This window comes from Microtus oregoni, unplaced genomic scaffold, assembly GCF_018167655.1.
Source record: "Microtus oregoni isolate MIOR12 unplaced genomic scaffold, Mior012 000038F_ref0000394, whole genome shotgun sequence".
Classification (NCBI taxonomy): Eukaryota; Metazoa; Chordata; class Mammalia; order Rodentia; family Cricetidae; genus Microtus; species Microtus oregoni.
The window spans coordinates 9,452,399-9,472,099 of record NW_024543097.1 but is presented as its reverse complement, the minus strand read 5'-3'; positions in this window follow the sequence as shown (position 1 = coordinate 9,472,099).

The window sequence follows — 19,701 nt, the reverse complement described above, 5'->3', positions numbered from 1 at the left end:
CGGGAAATAGATGCCTAGCAAATGCTACACTCAGGGGAGTTGAGCAAGGGGATGCCTGCAGGGTTCTGGTAAAGAGAAAGGGGGCAGGCATTCTCTAGAACCTGAAGAGAAACTGTCTCACAGAGAAACCAAAGCCATGGACCACTTCTATCTTCGGGATCTCAATCCCTTGTTCTGTATTCCACTACATAAACTGATGTGTTGGCCATTGGCTAACACCGGCTAGACATCATAGGACTGCAAAGGCCAATGACGACAAGCTCATGACTTAGTTCTCAACAGACTGAAAAGCAAGTGCAGATGTGTGGCAAGCAGAGGTGACAAATGTGGGCTGCTGTGCTGAGCTCCCATAGCCACAGGCAATTTAGAGAAGTAAAGATCCTTAAAGTCTAGGAAAGTGTTTCTCACCCATTTACAGACAAGTAATTGTACAAGTATGTCTCCATTGTTTCGGCTTGGCTTTTGGTTTCTCAAGACAAGGTTTCTCTGTGTGCCTAGATGTCCTGGAACTCTCTCTGTAGACCAGATTAACCTCAAACTCAGAAATCTGCCTGTCTCTGCCTCCTGAGTACTGGGATTAAAGCTGTGTGTCCCTATGCCTGGCTGATTTATTTATTTTTAAGACACAATCTTACTTTGTAGGCCAAAGCTGCCCCTAGCCCTGCAAACCTCCTCCTCCTCTGTGCCCTGCAAACCTCCTGCTCAGTGCCCAGAGGTCCGGGATTACGAGTGTGCACCACTAGGTTGTGTCTGTTCTTAAAAGGGGGTTAGGAATGAATGAAGCTGAGCCCTCTGTGCTCACTAGTTCTTACCAAGTTGGCATAAGCTAGGGTCATGTGAGCTTGAGAACATCAGCTGAGAAATGCCCTAGCAGAGTGGCCTGTAACCAGGCCTGTGGAGCATTTTCTAGGTTGATGATTGATGTGGGAAAACAAGACGAGCCCCATAGAGAGCAGAGCAGTAAGCAGCGCTCCTCCATGGTCTCTGCTTCAGTACCTGCCTCTGGATGGCGGCCTTGAGCTCCCGCCCTCATTTCCTTCATTGCTGGCTTATGATGTGGAAGTTGTATGAGGAAATAAACTCTCTCCTCCCTGAGCTACTTTAGGACGTGGTGTTTATCACATTGATAGAAAGCAAACTAATATACCATGGTCTCGGAGACCTGGTAGAATTGAGGGAAGGAAAAAATGAGACATAAAGGACTGTAGCATAAAATATGAGGTGTATGTCACATCAAAATGGGGGTTCCTGACATCTGGGGACCAGCTGATGCTCGCAGAGAGACCACAGCACCCTCATGGGACACCTACCCAATTTCTCATAGCAATAGCATCTGACAAGATCTTAAAGGAGACGCACACAACACCTACCATCCTCTGCTGGCTGAAATGCGTGGCTGCTACCGTGGCACCCACCACAGCTCTGCCCTCAGCCTAGCCTTCCCTCTCAGCCAGTTAGAGTTAGTGAGAAAGCGGGTCATAAAGCATCTCAGCTTCCTGTCAGTATCTATTCCAGAATATATGCTGCCTTATGTTTTCTCTCAAATTACCAAGATCCAAACTTTAGTAAAGGTTTTATTCTCTTATTCTTCTAACAACCTCTTACGGAACCACCCCACTGGTGGTGGATAGTATCCCTCAGTTAATGAAGTAATAATTCCAACATTTTAGCTACTGGTATGTTCTGGGAGACATCCGTCTAGACCGTGGTGATCCTAAGCATAATAAGTGATTTCCTGATAAAGAAATTCAGAACAGGCCACTCCAAAACATGCCCCTCTAGGGTGTTGATTATTTTGAGTTAAAAATAAAAAATAAAAAAAAGCAGGTGCAAGATCACTCTTAACTCCTTGTTTCTAAGAAACACAGAAGATACTGATGTGTGAAATCTGTCCCCTATACCAGAAGGAGCATAGTTTTCTTGCCGTCAAGGACACGGAAAGCAGAAGTCACAGGAAATCTGTGTACACGGATCATGTTAGATAAAACTTCATCTTTCCACGGCAGCCCAGGTCTTGTCAGTTTTCATTATTACTCTCTGTACTCACATGAAGTTGGCTGTTAAGTCTCCTGGGTCATATAATGCTTGCACTAAGTCAATGGTTCTAAACCTGTGGGTAGTGACCCCTTTTGAGATTGAGTGACACTTTCACAGGGATTGCATAGCAGATATCCTGCATATTAGATATTTGCATTATGATTCATAACAGTGGAAAATTACAGTTATAAAGTAGCAGTGAAATAATTTTTTTTGGGGGGGGGACTCACCACAACATGAGAAACTGTATTAAAGGGACTCAGCACTAGGAAGGCTGAGTACCACTGAACTAAGCGAATCTCTGCTTTCCTCTGTCTAACACTGATTTAGCTTTCAGACCCAGAGAAAATGAAAACCAAGCCCTATAAAATTGGAGGTAAAATTTTGCCTCTCTTACAATAGAGATTTTCCTGACAGGATATTTAAAATTTAGCAGTAAATTGGGGGAAAGGTAGAGGAGGCCAGGAAACAGAAGCAAAGCCTCCAAGAGCAAAGTCCTGGGCCTGTTTTCTTCACAGGAGGCCTGGGGAAAGCACCATTAAGCAATGGTTGGTGGTGGTGGTGATGATCAGGTGGTAAGAGGGCAAGGGATTTTGGAGAGTCCAGAATTTAGTCCTGAAAAGGTTTTGCTTTAAAGAAATGGGTATGACAGATGATGGATTTACAGATCATTTAATCACTCCTTTTAGGATTAATTGATAGGAGACAAATACTGGAGTCTGGAAGGCTATAAGAAAGAAAAAAAAAAAATGGAATGCCCAGAGATGTGTCTCCCTCGGTGTGGAGCTTGGCATCCTCCTTGCCGTTGTTTTCCCCTCCCCCCATTTCTGCATTGAGAGTGAAACAGTGAATATCATGTCACTCTGATTCCTAGGTCTGCTGCACCTAGCAGTGGAAGCTGTCAATCTCCTTGCCTTTGGCAAAGAGCATTTAAAAAAGCACTTGATCCTGGTGTGGTGGCTCACACCCAGCACTCTGGAGGCAGAGGTAGGCAGATCCCTGAGTTCGAGGCCCATCTGGTCTACAGAGCAAGTTCCAAGACAGCCAGAGATGCACAGAGAAACCCTGTTTTGAAAAAAAAAAAACAAAAGAAAAAAGAAAGAAAGCATTTAGATCCCAGTGGTTCTCAATCTTCCTAATGCTAGGACCTTTTAATACAGTTCTTCATGTTGTGGTGACCCCAACCATAAAATTACTGTAATTGCCACTTCATAACTGCTATTTTATTGCTGTTATGAATCATAATGTACATATCTGTGTTTTCTGGTGGTCTCAGACAAACCCCTGTGAAAAAGTCTTTCAGCCCCAAGGAGGTCATGACCCACAGGTTGAGAACACCGATTTAGGAAACAGTGAGGTGGTTTCTTTCAGAAACATTGCTTACACATATCTGAGGAGGAAATTAAGCCACCAGCAGTGGATTAAATTCCCCTTTGGGAAGACAAGATGTGATTTTAATTAATGGAAAGGATTTTAGTAGAATATCTTTGGTTTCGTAAGAGAAAGTATTGAGAGAAAACAATTAATTTAAATACATTTCCTTAGCATTTTCTCTAAAAAAAAACCTTAAATAAGAGAAATACACACGCCATATGGATGGACACACCGACAATGTACACACACATACACCACACACACAAACTACACACAGGCACATGCACACCTCCTGACCGAAATGCAAGCTAAGGGCTAATGATAGCCAATTTCTAGCCTGCCATGTTTTATTTAATGATATCTAGTTTATTTGCCATTTATGAGAGGGAACTTTTAATTCCACCAGGTACCTAATCAGCCCTCGGCAGGCTTTGTGGATTCCTTAATTAGCGCTTAGCGAAAGTGGTTCAAACTCCAAGTACCGAAAGGTAAATAATAATTTAGGGGTTTTCGGTGCTTCTGAATAAAGCCTGTCCCTGTCTTGAGTCCCTAGGATCTGTGAGGGGGTTCACATAGGCTGTATGCCACATATAACTAGCTTGATGGTCTCATGTCATCCGGTCCCATGTCTGATGCTAACCAGCCGTAACTGGTCGTTCCAAATCTTCATGCGGAATTATTCAACAAGCTCACTGCCCTATTCGGTTGGGCCTGCAAACATGCATATTTATCAAAAGCTTCTGCAGTTCTCACACCCTGTATTTTAAGGCACGATCTATTTGTAAGCAATCAGACTTCATGAATATTAGATTTCTGCCTTCATTTCACTAGTTTGACTTTTTTCTTGGCCGGGAAAGGTCATGACACTGTTAGAAAGCCACCGGACATCCTGGGTGGGAAGAGGATGGGATGTGGACGTCTCAGCCACTTGTCTTCGCCTCTCCTCCTGGCACAGGATCAGGGTTACCCTCTCACCCCCACCACAGCCTCTCTGCCTCACCATCTGGAAATCACAATCGTCACAAAGCAGAAGCATCAGAGGCCACAGTTGCTTGGAAATCAAAGGAACTCAGAAACAAGGCTGACAAGATAGTTCAGTGGACATAGTACTGGCAGGGCAAATCTCATGACCTGAGTTCAGTTCCTGAAGCTCACATAAAAGAAGGAGAGACTCAACTCAATAGGATTATTCTATGACCTCCACATGTACACTGTGGCGCACACATGCACGTGCACACACACATAAATAAATAAATAATCAAATAAATAAATGAATAGATAAAAATTTAAGGTCATAAATAAAGTAAAAGCAAGTGATCGAGAGAGTTCAAGTCCTGCAGGGACTTTCAAAGTGGAGGTAGCTCTCCCAGCTTGGAAGAGCCAGCCCCACATCCTAACCCAGCCCTAGCGCCTCAAGACACCTAGTCCAACCAGAGGAGGCTCTGATGGTGACCCAGCCCAGGGATTCAACACAAGCAAGTGCTTAAGACTCAACCCCTAAATCAGCTGCTTTCAAACTAGACACCACAAAGCAGATGGACGCAAACTGTAAGGTCAGGTGAACTGAACAACGGCCCCAGAAAGGTCATCCAATTGCTGAACTGTGTCTCAGCAGGGTTTGAGTATCAGGCTGAAGCCCTACATATATGTTGAGTTTCACCCCGACCTTCAACTTTGTGAGCAGCCAGCTAGCTTTTCATTCTCTCAGCTGTACCCACACCCACCATGTATCAGGCACAGGGTCAAGGGCTGAAAGTCCAAAGGCTGATTGAGGACGAGAGGTCTCATCCCGTTGTGCATTTACCCATTCACTCTATAAGCATTATTGGTCTCTGCTAGGTGATTGGCCTTTCAGCTCTGGGTTTATAAAAGGGGCCCCGTGGGGCTTAGCATCTTTTGGGGAAGATACGTCACTCTCTGAGCGTTTATGTGCTTGATTCTTAGTTATAAACTATGAGTGATATGAAAGAGAGGTACTACACTCTGACACAAACAAAACAGGAACAATAATCTCATCAGGGATCCTAGGAGAGGCTGCCCGAAGGAAGTGAGCAGAAAGGTGAAGGGCCAAAGACTTAGTAAAGGGTTGAAAGAGCCTTGCAGGCAGCTAAGATAATGGATATGAAAACACTTATTTAGGAGGAATTTAACATAGTCACAGATAAGCTACCAGAAGCTCAAGAAATTGGGGCAAAGTTAGCAAAGACAAGAGGTGGTGTGGAGATGCAGGAGGATGCCTAATGTAAGTCTAACAGACTCTCATGGGGTCCATCTTAGAACCAGAGAGTGTACTCCTGGATGGAAAATTCGATGTTTATATTTACTAACTTGCAACTGAACTGGAGTTGTAAGGCCTTTCCATAATGATATCTGTGATGCTTGTGATGAAGGCTTCCACATTTGCAGCCCAGTAGATGTAGGGTACCCACATATTCATCGTCTTGCAATTGTGATGCCTGTTAGGGCCACCATTATAATGTATTAATGGAGAAGCACATGCTACTCCATTATCCTTTTAATATGCTCAGAGTTATATTTCAATACAATGTGTTAGTTCTAAGTACATTACCTCTTGAATTTACTGGCATCATTCAGAGAACAAGTTTGTTGTTTTTGCCCAAAGGAACCTTGAGCATCTTTCAATCCACAGAATATAGTTTGGTGCAAGAATGGGCTGAACTATGAAAGTGACAGCTCTAGGACAAGAAACTACAAGAGACAATCTTTGTTCAATTTGGGTGAGTCCCTCACTAAGGCAGCCAGAGGAGGTCCTCTCAGAGTTGATTCCTGCCTTGAGAGGGTGAAGGTGGACCAAGTACAGAGACTGCCATTCCACCACAGCTGCCTTAGCCTGGGCCTGAACTGCTTTGCTCCCTGAGACCGGCTGTCCCCACTGCCATTACTGTGCCCTATCGCCAAGGAGACTAACTCACATGCAGGGCAGAATTCAAACAGACAGAAGTCAATTCTTTTTCCCTGTGATTCATTTATTTGCAATCTGCCGGTCGCTTGCTCACTTGTTCATCCTTACTCTTCATTCATTCTTTCATTGCTTCCTCTGCCTTTCTCTCCCCCTTTTCATCCCTACTGTCTTTTCTCTTTGATTCTTTTCTATCTTTCTGCTCTACTTTCCCAATTTCTCCCTCCTCTCCTCAAGCAATTCATTCTACCTCAGTTCATTTCTTCTTGATTTTCCTGAATTTATTCCTTAGTTTATTTTTTTTTTAAACCTGCCACGAAGACCCAGAAAACCAGACAGAATATGTAACTACTAGTTAAGACCACTCTTTACTTATTTTTTTTCCTGAGATAGGATTTTTCTGTGTAACAGTTCTAGCTGTTACTGGAACTCTCTCTGTAAACCAGGCTGTCCTCAAACTCACAGAGCTCTGCCTACCTCTGCCTCCTGAGTGCTGGGATTAAAGGTGTGCGCCAACCACTACATTTTTTCCTACAAAAACAAAACAAACAAACAAAACACTCAGAGAGCTTGGAAGTCACAGTCAGAATCATAAGGTGGGCCTTTCACATCCTTGCTCCCAGCCGTATTGCACATGCCCCTGGCCCAGCAAAGACTATCCTTGATGAGCAAGAGGGCCAGCCAAGTTCTCAAAACAGTTCAGAAGAGATGGGGGAGGAAGGGAAGGGAGATACACACACACACACACACACACACACACACACACAGAGCAAGAGCAAGCAAGAGAGAGAGAGAGAGAGAGAGAGAGAGAGAGAGAGAGAGAGAGTGGGTGGAGCTTGTCTCTTAAAGGGGTCTTTGCACCTGCTTGCCCTGCTACAGAAGGGTGACTGGGCCCAAGGGTCAGGGCCAGGCTGCACCTGGATATTATCGATCATTTCCAATTTCCTTAGCTATGAGCTTGAGCATAGAGCCTGGCAGTGAGTCAGGAGCCTGTCACATTCTGGTTTGCAGTTTGGGAGTTTATGGCGAGCAAAATTCTGCCCTCAGAAATAGGACGGGGGTGGGAATAAAAGGAATGGAAGGAAGAGCTGCTAGAGATGGAGGAGGGGCACAAAGATTAAGTGCCACAGAATCCAGGCGCATGGAGTGGGGGCGGTGGACAGAGCGAAGAGCAGGATGGAGAACCCATGCTTGCTCCGAAGAGAGATAGTCACTCTGCACCCCACATAAACACAAGGTGGTCAGTTTTCCATATTTTTTGCAAAGAAACCTAAAATCTATTTTTTTTTATTTGAAATCTGACTGTTAAGCATTGGAGACAAATTCACTTGCTTTTAAATACCATGCTTGGTGTGTCCACACAGGAAGGCTGGATCTGGCATGGGATCCCACTGTCACCCTCTAAAGCTTTGAGACACCCTGCATGGGGCCCAGCACTCACATTTACCGCTCAGACATGCAAATTCGTATCCTTCTTGTGAAGGAGCCACCCAGTTCAGACCTATTTTCAAACACGGCTTGTTAATGAACTGGAAAGGAAAGGGATAAAACCCATTATGAGCTCTCTAAGAAAGCAGCTCGAATTCATGGGTCATTTGCTATTGATTATTGGAACGCACGCCCATTGTTCATGCCTGTGGCTGGCTTCAGATCCTGTCTTCAGAGCTTTTAACGCTTTCAGAAGCACGCCAGTCTCTTCTTCTCCACTCCCCATAATCAAGACACACGATCTTGCTGTGCATGTAAATGAGGTATGAGCAACTGCAGTGTTCTTCCATGGAGAAGAATAAATTACACATTACGCTCACCATATTTGAGATTTGCCACAAAATAACTTTGGAGTCCATCAAAAAACATCTCCTCAAACTTCTGTGGCCACCCATGCTGCGCCTACTACGGAAGTAATGGGCAATAGTGAGGGTAAGAACGGAGCAGGGTGCTGGGACCATTGTATTATTGCTCACAACAGTGTACTGCGCCTCCCCCCCACCCCCAACCCCAGCTGCCGCCAGCACCGTTGGAAGCCCACAGGTGTGTCACAAAAACATGTTTACATATCATACATGTTTATCTACAATCCCTTCTCTCCACTGCCAAGCAATTTCTTATGAGAATTCTAAGTGTTGTTAATCATTACGTTCGTCGGGGCAAAAGCAATAAGCTCAGTTTGCTTCATTACTGTCTCCCTCCTCTCACTTCCGCTGCTTTTCCAGCTAACAAAAGCTTATTTCTTTTCTGATAGAAAATGTGCTTCCCTGACCACCTGCGGAGAGCAGCAGTCTTTGTTCTTCCCTCAGACACATCCTTCTGGGAATCCCACAGCACAGCCTTCCATCCTGGGAATTCCCTCCTGGCCAGAACTCTTCTGAACCTACCCCATGCCCCAGCCACTCAGGATCTTGTCCAGTAAGCCTGGCTAACCTGAAACCCATGATCTTAGATCACAGGTGTATCACGAAAGAAGTGAGGGCTTTTCTTGTCCTTGTTGTTGTTGTTGCTGCTGCTGTTTTTTTAAGCTTGTCTGTTTTTTTTTTCTCCCCTCCCAGTCCTGGGGGTGGAGCCCAGGCCTTAACTACCTTGCTGAACTACATCCCAGTCCTGTTATGTAATCTTGTTTAGTTATTCAGTATTTTCATTGTAAGTGTTGCTTCTTTATATTAAATAAAATTACCAAGTCCCCTTCAGTCATATCTCTTCCAAATCATTTCTTCCTAACCTCGGTTTGGTAATTCAATGGAAGGGGAGGTGGAGATGGGGGAGGAGGCAGAGATGGGAGGAAGGCAGAGATCAGAGGAGGAGGAAGAGAAGGAGGGAGACAGGAAGCAGCAGTAGTGGTACTGCATTTTCACCGTGGTGGGATGGCGGGTGAATTATTAAAATGCTTTTGTGTTTCTCGGCATTTTACAAGTTATTTATGTTGTTCCTTTGCGGAACTACAGCTCCCAGCGTTCCCCTGGACCATGGACACATTTCCCAGAAGCCTTTGCATTCCTCTTTAAAAGGCGAAGGTCACGGTGGCCTGCCTGCACCAAGCGGGGTAGGCGCTTTGTCTGCGGGCTGCCCAACCAGCACGGAGGCCTGATCTTTCGGCGCCAGGAGACCCAGCATTGGGGTGAGTTTCTGGCCCACGGCGCCAGCCTGGGACGGGGAGCTCGGGGGTTTCTTGGCCCCCTGTCCTGCTTGGGCTCTCTGCTGCCTCTTTCTTCCTGGCCCACCCAGCTTCAGTCCAGACCCCTCCCCACTTCGCCCCCACTGCCCTCTTTTGGCGCGTAGCATCGCCCAGCGCAGCCTATCTGGGCGCTGGGTCCGAGTAGCCGGGGCTCCCGGGGGGCAGCAGTTCCTTTGTTTCTGTGGCCTGCCTGCACCAAGCGGGGTAGGCGCTTTGTCTGCGGGCTGCCCAACCAGCACGGAGGCCTGATCTTTCGGCGCCAGGAGACCCAGCATTGGGGTGAGTTTCTGGCCCACGGCGCCAGCCTGGGACGGGGAGCTCGGGGGTTTCTTGGCCCCCTGTCCTGCTTGGGCTCTCTGTTGCCTCTTTCTTCCTGGCCCACCCAGCTTCCGTCCAGACCCCTCCCCACTTCGCCCCCACTGCCCTCTTTTGGCGCGTAGCATCGCCCAGCGCAGCCTATCTGGGCGCTGGGTCCGAGTAGCCTGGGCTCCCGGGGGGCAGCAGTTCCTTTGTTTCTGTGGCCTGCCTGCACCAAGCGGGGTAGGCGCTTTGTCTGCGGGCTGCCCAACCAGCACGGAGGCCTGATCTTTCGGCGCCAGGAGACCCAGCATTGGGGTGAGTTTCTGGCCCACGGCGCCAGCCTGGGACGGGGAGCTCGGGGGTTTCTTGGCCCCCTGTCCTGCTTGGGCTCTCTGCTGCCTCTTTCTTCCTGGCCCACCCAGCTTCCGTCCAGACCCCTCCCCACTTCGCCCCCACTGCCCTCTTTTGGCGCGTAGCATCGCCCAGCGCAGCCTATCTGGGCGCTGGGTCTGAGTACCCGGGGCTCCCGGGCGGGCAGCAGTTCCTTTGTTTCTGTGGCCTGCCTGCACCAAGCGGGGTAGGCGCTTTGTCTGCGGGCTGCCCAACCAGCACGGAGGCCTGATCTTTCGGCGCCAGGAGACCCAGCATTGGGGTGAGTTTCTGGCCCACGGCGCCAGCCTGGGACGGGGAGCTCGGGGGTTTCTTGGCCCCCTGTCCTGCTTGGGCTCTCTGCTGCCTCTTTCTTCCTGGCCCACCCAGCTTCCGTCCAGACCCCTCCCCACTTCGCCCCCACTGCCCTCTTTTGGCGCGTGGCATCGCCCAGCCCAGCCTATCTGGGCGCTGAGTCCGAGTAGCCGGGGCTCCCGGGGGGCAGCAGTTCCTTTGTTTCTGTGGCCTGCCTGCACCAAGCGGGGTAGGCGCTTTGTCTGCGAGCTGCCCAACCAGCACGGAGGCCTGATCTTTCGGCGCCAGGAGACCCAGCATTGGGGAGACCCAGCATTGGGAGAGCCAACATTGGGGAGAGACAGCGTTTGGTAGGCAAGGAGACCTAATCCGGTAAAAGAAGATCCATAGGGAGCATTTGGAAGAAGAGATGGGCCGACGTCAAGGCAAGAATTCGCCCAACAAGCTGAAAAGCAACATGAAGCTACCAGAAACAAGCGACCTCACAACGGGAGGACAAGAACCCCTTAATCAAGAGGAAGGAGAAAAGATTGACTTCATGAAAGTGATTGACACCCTTAAACAGCATGTAAAAAACGCCCTTATAGAAATGGATGAGAAATATAACAGAAAGTTTGAAGAATTGAATAAATCAGTGAATGATACCCTAGAAAACCAAGGAAAAACAATCAAACAGATAATGGAAACAGTTCAAGACCTGAAAACTGAAATGGAGGCAAAGAAGAAAACACAAACAGAGGGCCGTCTGGACATGGAAAATCTAGGTAAACGAATAGAGACTACAGAAACAAGCATAACCAGCAGAATACAAGAGATAGAAGAAAGACTCTCGGATTCTGAAGATACCATAGAGAAAATAAACACACTGATCAAAGAAAACAGCAAGTCCAACAAACTCTCATCACAAAACATTCAGGAAATATGGGACACAATAAAAAGACCAAACCTAAGAATAATAGGAGTAGAAGAAGGAGAAGAAGGGCAGCTCAATGGTCCAGAAAATCTATTTAATAAAATTATAGAAGAAAACTTTCCCAACCTAAGGAAAGATTTTCCTATGAAGGTGCAAGAAGCATACAGAACACCGAATAGGCTGGATCAAAAAAAAACATCCCCTCGCCATATAATTATCAAAACACAAAGCATACAAAATAAGGAAAGAATATTAAGAGCTGCAAAGGAAAAAGGCCAAATTACTTATAAAGGTAAACCTATCAGACTTACACCTGACTTCTCCATGGAAACCATGAAAGCCAGAAGGTCCTGGTTAGATGTACTGCAGAAACTGAGAGACCATGGGTGCAAGCCCAGATTACTATACCCAGCCAAGCTTTCATTCACTATAAATGGAGAAAATAAAATTTTCCAGGATAAAAACAAATTTAAACAATACGCAGCCACAAATCCAGCCTTACAGAAAGTAATTGAAGGAAAATCACTAACCAAGGAGTCCAACAATGACCACAATACCTCAGACATCTAGAGACCCTTCACCAACACAAAACAAAGAAGGGAAACTCACAAACTCTACGACTAAAAAAAAAAATGACCGGAGTTAACAACCACTGGTCATTAATATCACTTAATGTCAATGGACTCAACTCACCTATAAAAAGGCACAGGCTAAGAGATTGGATAAGAAAACAGGATCCAACATTCTGCTGTTTACAAGAAACACACCTCAACCACAAAGACAGGCACCTACTCAGAGTAAAGGGCTGGGAAAAGGCCTATCAAGCAAATGGTCCTAAGAAACAGGCAGGTGTGGCCATACTAATCTCTAACAAAGTTGACTTTAAACTTAAATCAATCAGAAGAGATGGAGAGGGGCATTTTATACTCATAACAGGAACAGTTCATCAGGATGAAGTCTCAATCCTGAACATCTATGCCCCTAATATAAAAGCACCCACGTACATAAAAGAAACATTGCTAAAATTCAAGGCAGCCATCAAACCGCACACACTAATAGTAGGAGACTTCAACACTCCTCTCTCACCAATGGACAGGTCAATCAGACAGGAACCTAACAGAGAAATAAGAGAATTAGTGAAGGTAATGAATCAAATGGACTTAACAGACATCTATAGAACATTCCATCCAAATAGGAAAGAATATACCTTCTTCTCTGCAGCTCATGGAACCTTCTCGAAAATCGACCACATAGTCGGTAACAAAGCAAACATCCACAGTTACAAAAAAATATTAGTAACCACCTGTGTCTTATCAGATCACCATGGATTAAAGTTAGAATTCAACAATAATGCTACCCCCAGAAAGCATACAAAGTCATGGAAACTGAACAGTCAACTATTGAACCATAGCTGGATTAAGGAAGAAATAAAGAAAGAAATTAAAGTCTTCCTGGAATTCAATGAAAATAAAGAAACAACATACTCAAACTTATGGGACACTATGAAAGCAGTCCTAAGAGGAAAGTTCATAGCACTAAGTGCCCACTTAAAGAAAACAGAGAAAGCTCACATTGGAGACTTAACAGCCCACCTGAAAGCTCTAGAAAAAAAAGAAGCAGACTGACCTAGGAGGAGTATAAGACTGGAAATAATCAAAATGAGGGCTGAAATCAACAAAATAGAAACACAGAAAACAATACAAAAAATCAATGAAACAAAAAGCTGGTTCCTGGAGAAAATCAACAAGATTGACAAACCACTATCCAAGCTAATCAAACGGCAGAGAGAGAATTTGCAAATTAATAAGATCAGAAATGAAAAGGGGGACATAACCACAGACACAGAGGAAATTCAGAGAATCATTAGATCTTACTACAAAAGCCTATATGCCACAAAATTGGAAAATGTAAAGGAAATGGATACTTTTTTAGATAAATATCATATACCAAAGTTAAATCAGGACCTGGTGAACAATCTAAATAGACCTGTTAGTCGCGAAGAATTAGAAGAGGTTATCAAAAACCTCCCTACCAAAAAAAGCCCAGGACCAGATGGTTTCAATGCGGAATTCTACCAGATCTTCCAAGAAGATCTAATACCTATACTCCTTAATGTATTCCACAAGATAGAAACAGAAGGGTCATTACCAAACTCCTTTTATGAAGCCACAATTACTCTGATACCAAAACCACTCAAAGACTCAACCAGGAAAGAGAACTACAGGCCAATCTCACTCATGAATATCGACGCAAAAATCCTCAACAAAATACTGGCAAATCGAATCCAAGAACACATCCGAAAAATTATCCATTATGATCAAGTAGGCTTCATTCCTGAGATGCAGGGCTGGTTCAACATACGAAAATCTATCAATGTAATCCAGCATATAAATAAACTGAAAGAAAAAAACCATATGATCATTTCATTAGATGCTGAAAAAGCATTTGACAAAATTCAACATCCATTTATGTTAAAAGTCTTGGAGAGATTAGGGATACAAGGGTCATACCTAAATATAATAAAAGCTATATACAGCAAGCCGACAGCTAACATCAAATTAAACGGAGAGAAACTCAAAGCCATCCCACTTAACTCAGGAACACGACAAGGCTGTCCACTCTCCCCATACCTCTTCAATATAGTGCTTGAAGTTCTAGCAATAGCAATAAGACAACATAATGGAATCAAGGGGATTCGAATTGGAAAGGAAGAAGTTAAACTTTCGTTATTTGCAGATGATATGATAGTGTACATAAGCGACCCCAAAAACTCCACCAAAGAACTCCTACAGCTGATAAACAGCTTTAGTAATGTGGCAGGATACAAGATCAACTCCAAAAAATCAGTCGCCCTCTTATACACAAAGGATATGGAAGCAGAGAGGGAAATCAGAGAAGCTTCACCATTCACAATAGCCAAAAACAGCATAAAATATCTTGGGGTACATCTAACCAAGGAAGTGAAAGATCTATTTGACAAGAACTTTAAGGCATTGAAGAAAGAAATTGAAGAGGATACCAAAAAATGGATGGACCTCCCTTGCTCTTGGATTGGGAGGATCAACATAGTAAAAATGGCAATTCTACCAAAGGCTATTTATAGATTCAATGCAATCCCCATCAAGATCCCATCAAAATTCTTCACAGATCTGGAGAGGACAATAATCAACTTTATATGGAAAAACAAAAAACCCAGGATAGCCAAAACAATCCTATACAATAAAGGATCTTCTGGAGGCATTACCATCCCTGACTTCAAACTCTATTACAGAGCTACAGTAATGAAAACAGTGTGGTACTGGCATAAAAACAGAGAAGTCGACCAATGGAATCGTATAGAAGACCCGAATTTTATCCCACAAACCTATGAACACCTGATTTTCGATAAAGGAGCTAAAAGTATAAAATGGAAGAAAGAAAGCATCTTCAACAAATGGTGCTGGCACAACTGGATGTCATCTTGTAGAAGAATGAAAATAGACCCTTATCTATCACCGTGCACAAAACTCAAGTCCAAATGGATTAAAGACCTCAATATCAGCCCGAACACACTGAACCTGATAGAAGAGAAAGTGGGAAGTACCCTACAGGAGCTGGGCACAGGAGATCGCTTCCTATGTATAACCCCAGAAGCACAGACATTAAGGGCAACATTGAATAAATGGGACCTACTTAAACTGAGAAGCTTCTGTAAAGCAAAGGACATAGTCAATAAGACACAAAGGCAACCTACTGATTGGGAGAAGATCTTCACCAACCCCACAACAGACAAAGGTCTGATCTCCAAAATATATAGAGAACTCAAGAAACTAGACTTTAAAATGCTAATTAACCCAATTAAAAAATGGGGCACTGAACTGAACAGAGAATTCTCAGCAGAGGAAGTTCAAATGGCCAAAAGACACTTAAAGTCGTGCTCAACTTCCTTAGCAATCAGGGAAATGCAAATCAAAACAACTTTGAGATATCATCTTACACCTGTCAGAATGGCTAAAGTCAAAAACACCAAGGATAACCTTTGCTGGAGAGGCTGTGGAGGAACGGGTACCCTCATCCATTGCTGGTGGGAATGCCATCTTGTGCAACCACTGTGGAAGTCAGTGTTTCGGTTTCTCAGGAAATTCGGGATCAACTTACCCCTGGACCCAGCAATACCACTCCTGGGAATATACCCAAGAGATGCTCTATCATATGACAAAAGCATTTGTTCAACTATGTTCATAGCAGTATTATTTGTAATAGCCAGAACCTGGAAACAACCTAGATGCCCTTCAATGGAAGAATGGATGAAGAAAGTATGGAATATATACACGCTAGAGTACTACGCTGCGGTAAAAAACAATGACTTCTCGAATTTTGCAGGCAAATGGATGGAAATAGAAAACACTATCCTGAGTGAGGTGTCCCAGACCCAAAAAGATGAACATGGGATGTACTCGCTCATAATTGGTTTCTAGCCATAAATTAGGGCCACGGAGTCTACAATAGGTGAACCTAAAGAAGCTAAGTAAGAAGGTGAACCCAAGGAAAAACATATAGTTATCCTCTTGGCTAAGGGAAGTAGACCCAATTGCCGGGGAGAAAATTAGGATTTTGGGGGTGGGGTGGGATGGGGGTAAGGGGAGATGGGGAGAGAAAAGGTAGAAGGGAAGGAGGGGGGACTTGGGGAATCAGGAGAATTGGGATAAAGGAAAGGTGGATAGGGGAGCACGGAACCACAATTCTTAGTTAAGGGAACCACTTTAGGGTGAGCAAGAGATTTGACCCTAGAGGGGCTCCCAAGTGCCCAACATGAGGTTCCCAGTTAGTTCCTTGGGTAGCTGAGGACTGGGAACCTGAAATGACCCTATCCGAGAGCAATACTGACGAATATCTTGCATATCATCATAGAACCTTCATCTGGTGATGGATGGAGACAGAGACAGAGACCCACACTGGAGCACTGGACTGAGCTCCCAAGGTCCCAATGAGGAGCAGAAGGAGGGAGAACATGAGCAAAGAAGTCGGGACCACGAGGCGTGCACCCACCCACTGAGACAGTGGAGCTGATCTACTGGGAGCTCACCAAGGCCAGCTGGACTGTGACTGAAAAAGCATGGGATAAAGCCAGACTCTCTGAACATGGCGAACAATGAGGGCTGATGAGACGCCAAGGACAATGGCACGGGGTTTTGATCCTACTTAATGTGCTGGCTTTGTGGAAGCCTAGCCAGTTTGGATGTTCACCTTCCTAGATATGGACGGAGGGGGGAGGACCTAGGACTTGCCACAGGGCAGGGAACCTGGACTGCTCTGTGGACTGGAGAGGGAGGGGGAGAGGAGTGGGGGGAGGGGTAGAAGGTGGGAGGAGGGGGAGAAGGGTGGGAGGAGGGGGAGGGAGATGGGAGGCTGGGAGGAGGTGGAAACTTGTTTTTTGTTTATGTTTTTTTTTCTTCTTTTCTTAATAAAAAAATTATAAAAAAAAAAAAAAAGGCGAAGGTCACTACGCCCCCCTTCCCTTCCCCCCCCCCCCGCCTCTCCTGTTGTCTCGGCACACCTGTACCTGCCCGCCATTACCCCTTCCCCCATTAAAAGTGCACCCACGTGGGACCTCCGCGTGTCTGTGTTTTCTTCCCCGTGTAACGTCTTTACCCTCTAACCCCGCAGACAAGAAAGCCAGTCAGAATTAGGAACAACAATTTAAATTTCCTTATGTGGAAAATAAGAGAATAGTATGAATAAATGTATTTTTAAAATACAATTCTCCAGAAAGGGGGCATCAGCATAAGAAAAAGGCCCAAACTGGCATGTTAATTGTAAAGTACCTTAATCACAAGACTTTCCTGGCTCCTTCTCCCATAGGCTGGAACTTTTCCCTCTTCCCAAATTGCCCATCCCTCTGGTTTAGACACAAAGCCTCATCTAATGAATAAGTTGGGGCTTGAGGTTGCCCTCTTTTCTGATAGTGGGCTCAGCTGCTTAGCAGGCAACTTGTAGCTCTCCAGCTCTCAGCAGGAGCCAGTTGCCAGCTAGAGGAGAGAAGGGTCCAATACCACCTGCTCATCTCTAACTCCACTGGGCTGTAATTGTACCTCACACTGAAAATGAACCCTAACAATCTATTTCTTATACACAGAAAACAGAGTTTATGCCGAAACCTTACATTCTAAAGCTTTGTTAGAGAAACAAGAATGTAGAAAAAGTGAAGCCCACAAGAGAACAAATAAAATACTAATAGGTGGAGCTCCAAGGTGGTCACAAAACATGGCAGGGGACTCAATCACGAAGGCATGGCCAGAGAGGCCATATCAAGCCGCCACACTGTGCCCGGACAACATAGTCTGCCTTGATGCCACAGGTGCAGGTCAAGTGACCCAGCTTCTCTAGGAATCACTGGTCAAGACACTGGCAGTCAGTGTTGCTTGTCACCAGTCACAGAAGCTTCCACTCTTCAGCACTGATGATGAGAGTGGAGGCAGCTGCGAGGGTTTAAGGACACAAAGCAGCCGGTGTTGTTGTTACTCTTGCCAGACCTGCTCCAAATATGAAGAAAAGCTACAAGGCAAAGCCTGGAGATCAGATTTTCTTTTCTTTATTGCTTTGTTGGTTTTTGTTTGCTTATTTGTTTGTTCATTTTGGGGGACATGGTCCTGAGATGTAGCCCAGGCCTGACCTCAAAGTCATGATCCTTCCACCTCAGCCTATGCCAGAACTACAGATGTGTATTATTATTTGCTTGGCTAAATGTCTTTCCATCTCAGGAAAGTTGATTTCAAATTAAAATTAGAAAAAAAAAATTAAAGTCTCTGCTTTCGGCCATTCGTTACCAAGTGTCATTCCAGCTTCTTTACAATGGAGAACCAAATTCTGCTCACTCACACCAATGCTTCCTAAACCACAGGACCCCCAGTGCCCCCAGTCTCCTGGACAAGGATGGAAAGCACAGTGAAGAAGGTGCTCGGATTGCAGCACACGGGGAGTGTTCACACCCTGTAGTTCCTGTGGGCTTTGTTGCTGCTGCCTGTTGTGCGATCCCAATTTCCTGGGAGGCAGAGGCTGAGAAAATGCAAGGGCAACAACACAGACACTGAGAGATTCCAATACAGAGCTGTTTATTTTATAAAAGGTTGGGGGTTTTATGGGGTTAGGGAAATTAAGCTGCTGTAGGAACATCAGCTGACAGGTTGTTTGGCCTCTTTTGCTTACTCATTGTAAGTTTGCATGCACTTGCTTGTGCTATTGCCCTGCCCCATCTCACCCTTTTTATTTTATTTTTATTGGGAGACCTAGTGGAAGTTATGGATTTCTATAAGCACACCTCGGGAACCCTGCAGCATTTTGGGCTGTGCCTGTCTTAGGTTGGCCTGCCAGTCAGGCTCTTACCCATCTTGGAAACTAGTCTTCAAAGGATTATATCCCTGAAAGATCCCAAGAAGTCAGAAGCAAGGGGAGGCTTTTAGGAGAACTAGGGTTTTAAATGGTCTCCTGCATTTGCATTAGCCAATCATAGACTACCTCCCTTGAAGGTTTTGGTCCAGTGTCCTCCATAGCCATTAATATCTGAAATGTTGCCTGGTTCACCCACTGCTATCAGAATCTTAGCTGTAGGAGACACTTAAGCAGAAATATTGAGGCTGCTACCACCACCCCTCCCATAAGGCACCATGCAACAAGTTTAGAGGGGTCTCGCAGGGATTTTGTGTGATACCATAATTGGCCAAAGAATATGGTAGACAAATCCAATGGCTTGACTTGTGTCGAGTTAAGTTGCATAGGTTCTGATTAAATGTTTACAGCTGGGCAAGGGTAAATCAGGTAAAAGCTTGTGTGAATTTTGAGGGGACAAATGAAATTGCTGATGGAGGAGCCTAGTTTGTTCCAGCAAAGGCACTGCCATAGTCATAATTAGGTGTTCTACTCTGTGGTTGCCTGTTGCTAGCATTCCTGGAGGCCCTGTATGCAATAAGATATGGGATATGTGCCAGGGGTGTCCTCTGGACTGTAATAAGTCTTGAAATAGTTTGCATAGTTTTGGAGATGGAATCCTTTTGGGACTTTAATTTTGCAAAAGATAGTATTTTGCATGCTTGTGTAGCATAGTGGCTATCTGAGAAAATATTGATGGGTTCTGACTGGGTCATTTCCAATAGCTTAAGGGTGGTATGTCATATTTTTTATCTTTAATTTTAAACAGGGGAGAGAAGAAAGTCGTCTGTCCTGAGGGAAATGATTATCCAGTGTACCATACTGAACCAAGCCATCACTTTGAAACAGACTTCCTCTCTAAGTTTTTGTTGTTTTTCCTGGCTTTGCTTACAACAATGT